Raw genomic sequence first — 8,573 nt, 5'->3', positions numbered from 1 at the left:
TATCTGCAGCCACTTGTGTACAGCCAGCTTTGAACTCTCCTCCTCATCATCACCTGGGCACACCTGGGAGCTCCAAGCTGGAGCAGGTGTAGGGAGAGGCTGGGTCATCCCTCTGAGGCAGGATCTTGTTGGAACCCAGGAAATTCCTCTGGCTGCCCTGGAGGGCTCGAGCCCCTGCCCAGGGGGCTCAGAGACCTTGGCACACAGCCCAAGACCCCTGTGCCTTTGATTTAGCCCCTGGAAAAAACAATTACCAACCTTGTATGAAGAATTACAAGTCACAATATTTTAAGTAGAATGATAGTGAATTTATCACAGAGTGAAAAATAGATTTTTTGGGTTTCTAGAATGGGGGTTCAGGGGGCAAGATGGAGGAATGGGGGCGTGTCCAGCCTTTCTCCTTCTTCTTCTTGGCCTCCATCTTCTGCTGTGATGTTGGCACTTTTAGATTGGTTTAGAGTAGAAGCTCACTGTCTAACATAGGTGATAGGTATTGGGAAGTCATTGTAAACATTGTACAGGGAGTTTTTAGTATAAAAAGATAACACTGCCCTGGGGGCAGGCAGAGTGCCTGGACTGTGCTGCTGAGCAGACCTCGGCTGGACAGGAGAAAGAATTTTATAGATAAGGAGCAATAAACAACCTTGAGACAGAGAACTGAAGAGCTCTGACTCCTTCTTCAACTGCTGGGCTGGGGAAAGAGACTTTCCAACTTTTCTTGGGGTCACTGTGAGCAGTGAGAGACTCCAAGAGGATCTGGGCAAAGAGAGGGCCTGAGCAGGGAGAGTGGAGTCCCAGAGCTGCACAGTCCCTTGCTGCCCATCCTGGGACTGTCCCACATCCTGGGATTTCCAGGATGAGCAGCAGTGCAGCAATGCATGAATTCTGATAAGGTGTGGAGGGCATTGCAGAAAGCAGCACAAGAGCTGCCCAAGCCAGCATTTAGCTGCTGTCAGCACCTGTGTGATGTTTTATAGTGAAGGAATAACAGCTATCATTACAGCTTTGGCTTTTCTAGATGTTTATTTACAAGCTGGAGAAGCCTTTTTAAGGCAATCAGGAAGGATGTGGGCAAGCTTCTTGCTGAAGAAAAAAAAAAGAGTAACAATGAGATCTAGCAGGAAAATGGAACGGCAGTCAAGAAAAAGAGGAAGAGAGGGGTTAGAAAAAAGAGGAATCCCACAAGCCAGAGGAGCCCCATGCCATCAGAAAGCTGATTTCTTTCCTGCTGGTGCTGTGGGCTCCACAGTGTGTGGGTGCAGTGCCTGGCTGAGTGCCCACAGCGTGGGAGGTGTGCTCAGTGCCAGGGTTCAGGGCTGCCAGCCCAGCCGTGTCACCTGCCCTGGGGACTTTGTCCTTTCAGCCAAGAGCTGCTCACCTCCCCGGAGCACACAGGGTGTCCTGGCTGAGCCCCCACCAAGCAGAATCCAGGAAATCTGCTGGCACAGCTCACCCTGACAGGGAGTGATGTCACTCTCAGGACAGAGGTGTCCCAGGGTGCCCAGGAGGGCTCAGGGGTTGTTGGAACCCAGGACATTCCTCTGGCTGCCCTGGAGGACTTGAGACCCTGGCAAGGAGCTCAGAGACCTTGGCACAGAGTCAGAAACACCTGTGCCTCCAATTTTAGTCCACAGAAAAGGTTACCAGCTTTGTGGGAAGATTTACAAGCCTCAAACATTTGAGTAGAATAATAATAATTTGTCACAGGGTGGAAAAGTAGGATTCTGAAGTTTTAGAATGGGGGTTCAAGAAGCAAGATAGAAGAATCTAAGTGTGTCCTGTCCTTCTTCCTCTTCTTCTTGTCCTCCATCTTCTGCTGTGATAATGACACTTTTAGATTAGTTTAGAATAAAGACAGACTGTCTAAAATAGGTGATAGGTATTGGAAAATTACTGTAAATAAAGTACACGTAGTTCTTTTAGTATAAAAAGCTAACACCACCCCAAGAGCAGTCAGTGTGCCACAACCCAACCTGCTGGACAGACCTCAGCAAGTCAGAGAAAGAATGTGATAAATAAAAAAAATAAACAACCTTGAAAAACAAAGCCAACAAATCTCTACTTCTTCTCTAGCAGAGCTAAGAGAAAAAGACTTTCTAATACCTCAGAAACCATTTCAACCACAAAAACCCAAAAAGGGGTGGCAGCAGAAAGTGGCTGCAGAAGAGGGACAATAACTTTGGGAGTGAGGTGCAGAGGGATTCACACCCAGCACAGCAATGCTCACCAGCAGCACATTTACAAAGGCCAGGCACAAGGAGTTGTAACCTTGGCCTGAGCTGGTGGGACAGGAGCCAGCACAGCTCCAAGCCCTCCCTCCCTGGCTGTCCAGCTGCTCAGAGCAGCCCTGAAGCCCTTGGGCTGGGCTGGAGGCAATCCTGCAGCCCAGGAGGGGCTGTGGGCCCTGCACTCACTGGGATGCTGCCAGGGAAAATGAGCCAAGAGCTGCTTGTCAGAACTTCCAAGAGCTCCTTGTCAGAGCCTCCAGGAGCTCCTTGTCAGAGCCTCCAGGAGCTCCTTGTTAGAACCTCCAGGAGCTCCTTGTCAGAGCCTCCAAAATCTCCTTGTCAGAGCCTCCAAAATCTCCTTGTCAGAGCCTCCAGGAGCTCCTTGTTAGAACCTCCAGGATCTCCTTGCCAGAACCTCCAGGAGCTCCTTGTCAGAGCCTCCAAAATCTCCTTGTCAGAGCCTCCAAAATCTCCTTGTCAGAGCCTCCAGGAGCTCCTTGTTAGAACCTCCAGGATCTCCTTGCCAGAACCTCCAGGAGCTCCTTGTCAGAGCCTCCAGGAGCTCCTTGTCAGAGCCTCCAAAATCTCCTTGTCAGAGCCTCCAGGAGCTCCTTGCCAGAGCCTCCAGGAGCTCCTTGCCAGAGCCTCCAAGTCTCTGTCTGGTGTTCTGTACCAACACTGATGTGCATATCTCCTGCTGTTGGGAATGTGGGAGGAGAAACTGGAGAAACAGCTCTTTTAGCCCAGTGGCAGCACACCCTGAGTGAGGACCTTTGCAGAAAAGGATTGAGGCCTTTTCAGAAAGCCAGTTTTCTCTAAAAAAAAATACAGATATATAATAGAGTGTCCCTTATGAGCTACACACCTGGCTGCTGCAGGGATAACTCTTCCTACCTGCACAGCCTTCAGGAGCAATGCAGCAGTTTCAGACATTCTTCTTTCCTTCTATTTTAAAATGATTTTTAAAAAAATATCAAAGAGCAAAGTAACAAGCATGACAATTTAGCCACAGGTTACTTGAAGGCATCCCTGAACTGCAGCATCTCCCAGGAGCTCTCTTCATGTTCATCAAGACAATGGAACTGCACAGACACCAAAAGCTCCCACTGAGACCAAGGAGTTTTTCCTTTCAGTGCTGGGACACAATTCCCAAGAATTTAAGTGTAGCTCAGGACAGAATAAGAGAGTGGCAACTTCTCTTTTATTTCTTTGTCATCCTGAAAGGAGAGAGGTTTGTGATGTTTTTGAGGGTCCCTCCAGCCCAGTCCAAATTTCACAGAATCACAGAATGCTTTGGGTTGCACAGGATTTAATATTATCTTGTTCCAACAGAGTTGGACATGGGCAGGTGACACCAACAGGTCACAGAATCCTGCTGCAGCATTCCAGGGTTTGCTGGGGACACACACCCTGTCACCTCTGTCACAGAGAAAACTGAGCTCAGATGTTGCTGGCTGTGACAAGGATTACAGAAATGCCTTTTCTGGATCTGAAGGAGGTGAAACTGTGATCTAACATGTTCTGCACGTGTGCTAGGGGCTGTGTCCTGTCATTCATTTATCTCTGGTGAGTCACTGTGCCCCAGGGAGCCTGGGGAAATGCTCAGTGCTCTCTACACGTGGCCAAGAAAAGCCTCTCACCAGAGCCAAGGCAGCACTTTCAGCTGCCCAAGCCAAATTTTATTCGTGTAACATCCAAGCCCAGGAGATGCAAAGCAGATGTAACAGGGTCATCAAACCCCTTATCCCCAGGTGGGAAAGCACTGGCAAGGGAAGGAGTTAAATCTCCCTGCATCTGGCTGAGGTTGCTCATCAAAGAGTCAGAGAATCATAGAATGGTTTGGGTTGGAAGGGACCCTAAAGGTCCTGCCCATGTCCAGTTTTGTTGGAACAAAGTAATCTTTAGGTCCTGTGCAACCCAAAGCATTCTGTGATTCTGTGAAATTTGGACTGGGCTGGAGGGACCCTCAAAAACATCACAAACCTCTCTCCTTTCAGGATGACAAAGAAATAAAAGAGAAGTTGCCATCTCTTATTCTGTCCTGAACTACACTTAAATTCTTGGGAAGTGTGTCCCAGCACTGAAAGGAAAAACCCCTTGGTCTCAGTGGGAGCTTTTGGTGTCTGTGCAGTTCCATTGTCTTGATGAACATGAAGAGAGTCCCTGGGAGATGCTGCAGTTCAGGGATGCCTTCAAGTAACCTGTGGCTAAATTGTCATGCTTGATACTTTGCTCTTTGATATTTTTTTTAAAAATCTTTTTGAAATAGGCCCTGGAAAGAAGAATGAAGCTGCTGCATTGCTCCTGAAGGCTGTGCAGATAGGAAGAGTTATCCCTGCATGTGTATAGCTCATAAGGGACACTCTATTATATATCTGTATTTTTTTTAGAAAAAAGTGGCTTTCTGAAAAGGCCTCAATCCTTTTTTACAAAGGTCCTCACTCAGGGTGTTCTGCCACTGGGCTAAAAGAGCTGTTTCTCCAGTTTCTCCTCCCACATTCCCAACAGCAGGAGATATTTCACACACCAAGATTTCAATATTTGCAGTTAAAAATGGGGCTTGTACTTCTAAGTTAGGGAAAGTACTGGTAAATATGTAGATTTTCAGATGTGTGTCTTCAGATTTTCTGCAGCCATCTCCTCCTCCTACCTGGAGCTGAGCTCCCAAATCCTTAAGCAGCAGATCATCAGCCCTGGCCCTGATTTTCAAACATGTTCACAAAAGCCCAAGGCAAGCCTGACATCTCCCTTTAGCTGCTGCAAGGAGCTTAACAGAAACACTCCATTTCAAAATTAAAAATAAAAGCGCTGGCCTCCCAAACCTCCCCTGCTCTAAGAGTTTGCCAGCACTCCTCAGCTGCATTCCTGGGAACATTTAATGACAGTTTGCTTTGCTCTACATGCATGGGTAATATATAATCCTAGTGCCACCACTTGCTTTGAGTGTTCTTCATGACTGGAGGCTTTTTTGTAAATTTTTTTTCTCCTTCTTGCTTTTGATCTCAGGAAGACTGTTATTCCTGTAGTAGCAAAGATATTTGTCCTTTTAAGTAAGCATGTGGTAATTCACAAAATCCATGATTCATTATGAAATTGGCTTCAGTCTGCAGGAGTTTAATGGTTGTCTCAACCCAGGACAACTGGAAATTTTGGCACAGAGCACTGCAGCCCCTCCTTGAAGTAATAACCTCCAAAGTGTTGGACAAACTGGGTAGCTGATGATAACCAGTATAAAACATGATATATGGCATAGCTCTGGGTAAATTAGAGAGTGCTTTAATTTCAGCTTGTGCAACCATGTTTAACAGCAGTGCTTGTTTTGACTGTGTTAGTTGTAAAATTAATATTACAATTGGGCCTGACTCTTAAAGATCTTTTAAGACCACCAGCCATGCTGTGCTCTCCACTAGGCCAAGGCATATGGAAAAAAAGCAGTGTATTTTGAATACATATAATTATATATATATAAAAAAATATATACAATATTTTGAATTTTGCTCTCGAATTACAGAACTAAAGGTTCTGTAATTCTGTTCTCTTCACACCAAGGCTACACAGGGAGCAGCAACATTTTTAAACCACCTTTGGGGTTTTTTTAAAGTGACATGTATGTTCCTCCTGGCCTATATACTTGCTGTGCAATATATTTATGTCTTTGCATTTAAATAGAAAGCCATGCTGGCACTACAGAAGTTAGGCTGACGCCCTTTTAGGAGAACACAACCCTTTCATCATGCACAACTTTAAATGCACTTGCTGTGCCCTCAGCACTCTGCTGAAATGCACATTTGAGTGCCATTCCAGGGTATTTCACTGAACCTGCCACCTGCTCCCCCTGATCTGCACCAAAAACCTGTCCCCTGCTTCAGAAACCATGATAAATGTAAATTATATTATAAATACCTTATTTGTAATATCTTATTTATAAATGATAGGTGGTCCAAGACATTCTTTCAACTTGCAGGAGGGAAGAAATGTCTGTTTGTAGCAGTGGCTGAGCACACACAGCTTGCTGGGTTTGGTGAATGAAGCTGAGCCAGTCCTTTGTTTCTTTTGATCCATTAAAGCCTGGGCCTGTTTCCTTCTGTCAGAGCAACATCACAAGCAGCACCATTCAAAGCAATGTTTGTTTTCTCACCCCTTGTTTATGCTCTGGCTTTCTCAAGGATGTTCCTGTTGGTTTGAAATTTCCCAGGATTAATTTTAGCTCACAAGTGATTTTTTTTCCTTTTTTTTTTTTTTTTTTTTTTTTTTTTTTTTTTTTTTTTTTTTTGTTTTAAAAGCAAAAAAAATGACAAGTGGTCTTTGTCTTCTGCTGCCCCAGGAGAAAAAAATAGCCTGTCCTTAAATAAGCTTGGAGGAAATCAAAAAAGATCCACCAGATGGGAGACCTGAGAGGAAGAGGAGAAAGAACGTGAGTGTTGAAAATATCCTTGCACTAAGAGTTTCACGTTTTGGGTGCTTATCTACATTTTTGGGTACTTATCTACATTTTCTCAGATTTAGCTAAATATGGAGGGAGGAAATTAGTAAGTTATGTGTGCAGCACAACACAAAATCAGCTCTTCTTCTGGTGATTCTTCTCCTGAGCAGTGCAATCTTGGCTCAGAGGTGGAAATGGCCATAGGCATCTCCTTGTGCCTTTGAAAACATCCACAAAATCTGTAAGCAAATACAGAGATTTACCCAAACACTGCTATTTTTTTTGGCATTTTCAGCTTCCTGCAAAGCAGCTTTCATCTGAGTAGCCCTGACTGCTCCATGCCTGTGCTAGACCCAGAACTCATTTTTGTTGCCAGTTGCAAATTCACCACCAAAATTGAGGAGAAATGTCAGAGTTTCAGGAGCCACTGGGAGACCTCTCTTCAGTGGGAGCATCCCAGGTGTTCCTGGCTGTCCCTGTCCACCCAGGCAGCCAGGCTGAGTTTCACCCACAGCACCACCTGGGTGATGTTTTGCTTTCAGGATCAAGGGTTTTTCTGGGTGGAATTGCCTTTCTTCTCTTCACCTGGAGCGCTGAGCTCAAAGTAAACCCCCACCACTGGGTGGCCAGCAATGGTGGGTTTTAGGTCATCATCATTTGGATTTTTTTTTTAAATCTTTGTCTCTCTGCAGCTGCTCCAGCTCCTCCCTGTGCTGGCCCCCAGGGCTGGGGCAGCTCTGCAGGTGGGGAATCACCTGAGTGGGGCAGAGGGACAGAATTCTCTCTCCTGGCCTGCTGGCCACACTTCTCCCAGGTGAGCAATCAGCAAAAAGCAGCAGAGCTGTACCTTCCCTGTCTTTTGGATGGTGCAATGCTCCAACCTCCACATCCCCATGGCTTTCTAGCAAGGGAGAAGGGTGAAAAAAAGACAAATGCGCTGCCTTTTCCGGGTGGTTCCCACTGTTTTCTCATGAAACCCTGTGGTTCCTGCCTTTTCCCTGGGTCCTGACCCCTGTGTGGGCATCCAGACCCCAATCCAGGGAGGAGATGTCCCTGCTGGGGCACCCTGGCTCTCCTGCAGCCCTGTGGGGAGTGCTCCCATGGACACAGCTCCCTGCCAGGTAATCAGAGCCTTTAATTCCAAAGATTCTATATTTCAGCCATCTAGGGAGGGGAGGAAGTTCTTCTTCCTCCCAGCACTCCACCCAGAAGCAGTTAATCTCCATCCAGATAGGGCTGAAGAGGCACTTGAGCCTTTTGGAAACGTGAGCAGATCAGATAAAGGTGATTTAAGGCAGAGGGAGGCACAAGAATTGCCTCAGCCCAGGGTTAAAAAAGGTCTCCTGAGCCACTGGACACGGCCACATCTTCTGGAGGTCTTTCAAAAAACACTCCCAGCAAATGCTGCTCAAAAATCCAGGCTAAGCAGATGCTCATACAACAAATATGTTATGACATAACTCTTTTTTTTAAATTTACTCAGGCACATAAATAGCTTTGTTAATTGTCATTTCTTTTGAAACACTGGAATATGTAAGCAGTGTCTGCCAGAAGAGTGGGGAAATGTTTCTGAATTTCTGTGGTAACAAGGGGGACCATGTTAGCAAACACCACTTAGGGTTCTACAGTGGAAAATCGTCTGGAATTGGCTTCATTTTTTTACAACTTGATTTACCATAAGCTCTCAGGCCTACAAAAAGTACCATACCTCTGGGGTTTTTGTGGTTGAGATGACTTTTGAGGTATGAGAAAGTTTTTTTAGCTTTGCGACTGAAGAAGAAGTTGAGATTCGTTGGTTTTGCTTTTAAGGTTGTTTATTTTTTTTATTACATTTTTTTCTTTGGCTTGTTGAGATTTGTTTGGTGGGTTGGGTTGTGGCACATTGTTTTTGGGGTGGTGTTAAGTTTTTATACTAAAAATTA

The sequence above is a fragment of the Molothrus aeneus genome, chromosome 2 (genome assembly GCF_037042795.1).
Source record: "Molothrus aeneus isolate 106 chromosome 2, BPBGC_Maene_1.0, whole genome shotgun sequence".
NCBI classification, from domain to species: domain Eukaryota; kingdom Metazoa; phylum Chordata; class Aves; order Passeriformes; family Icteridae; genus Molothrus; species Molothrus aeneus.
Note: the sequence above shows the minus strand (reverse complement) of the source record.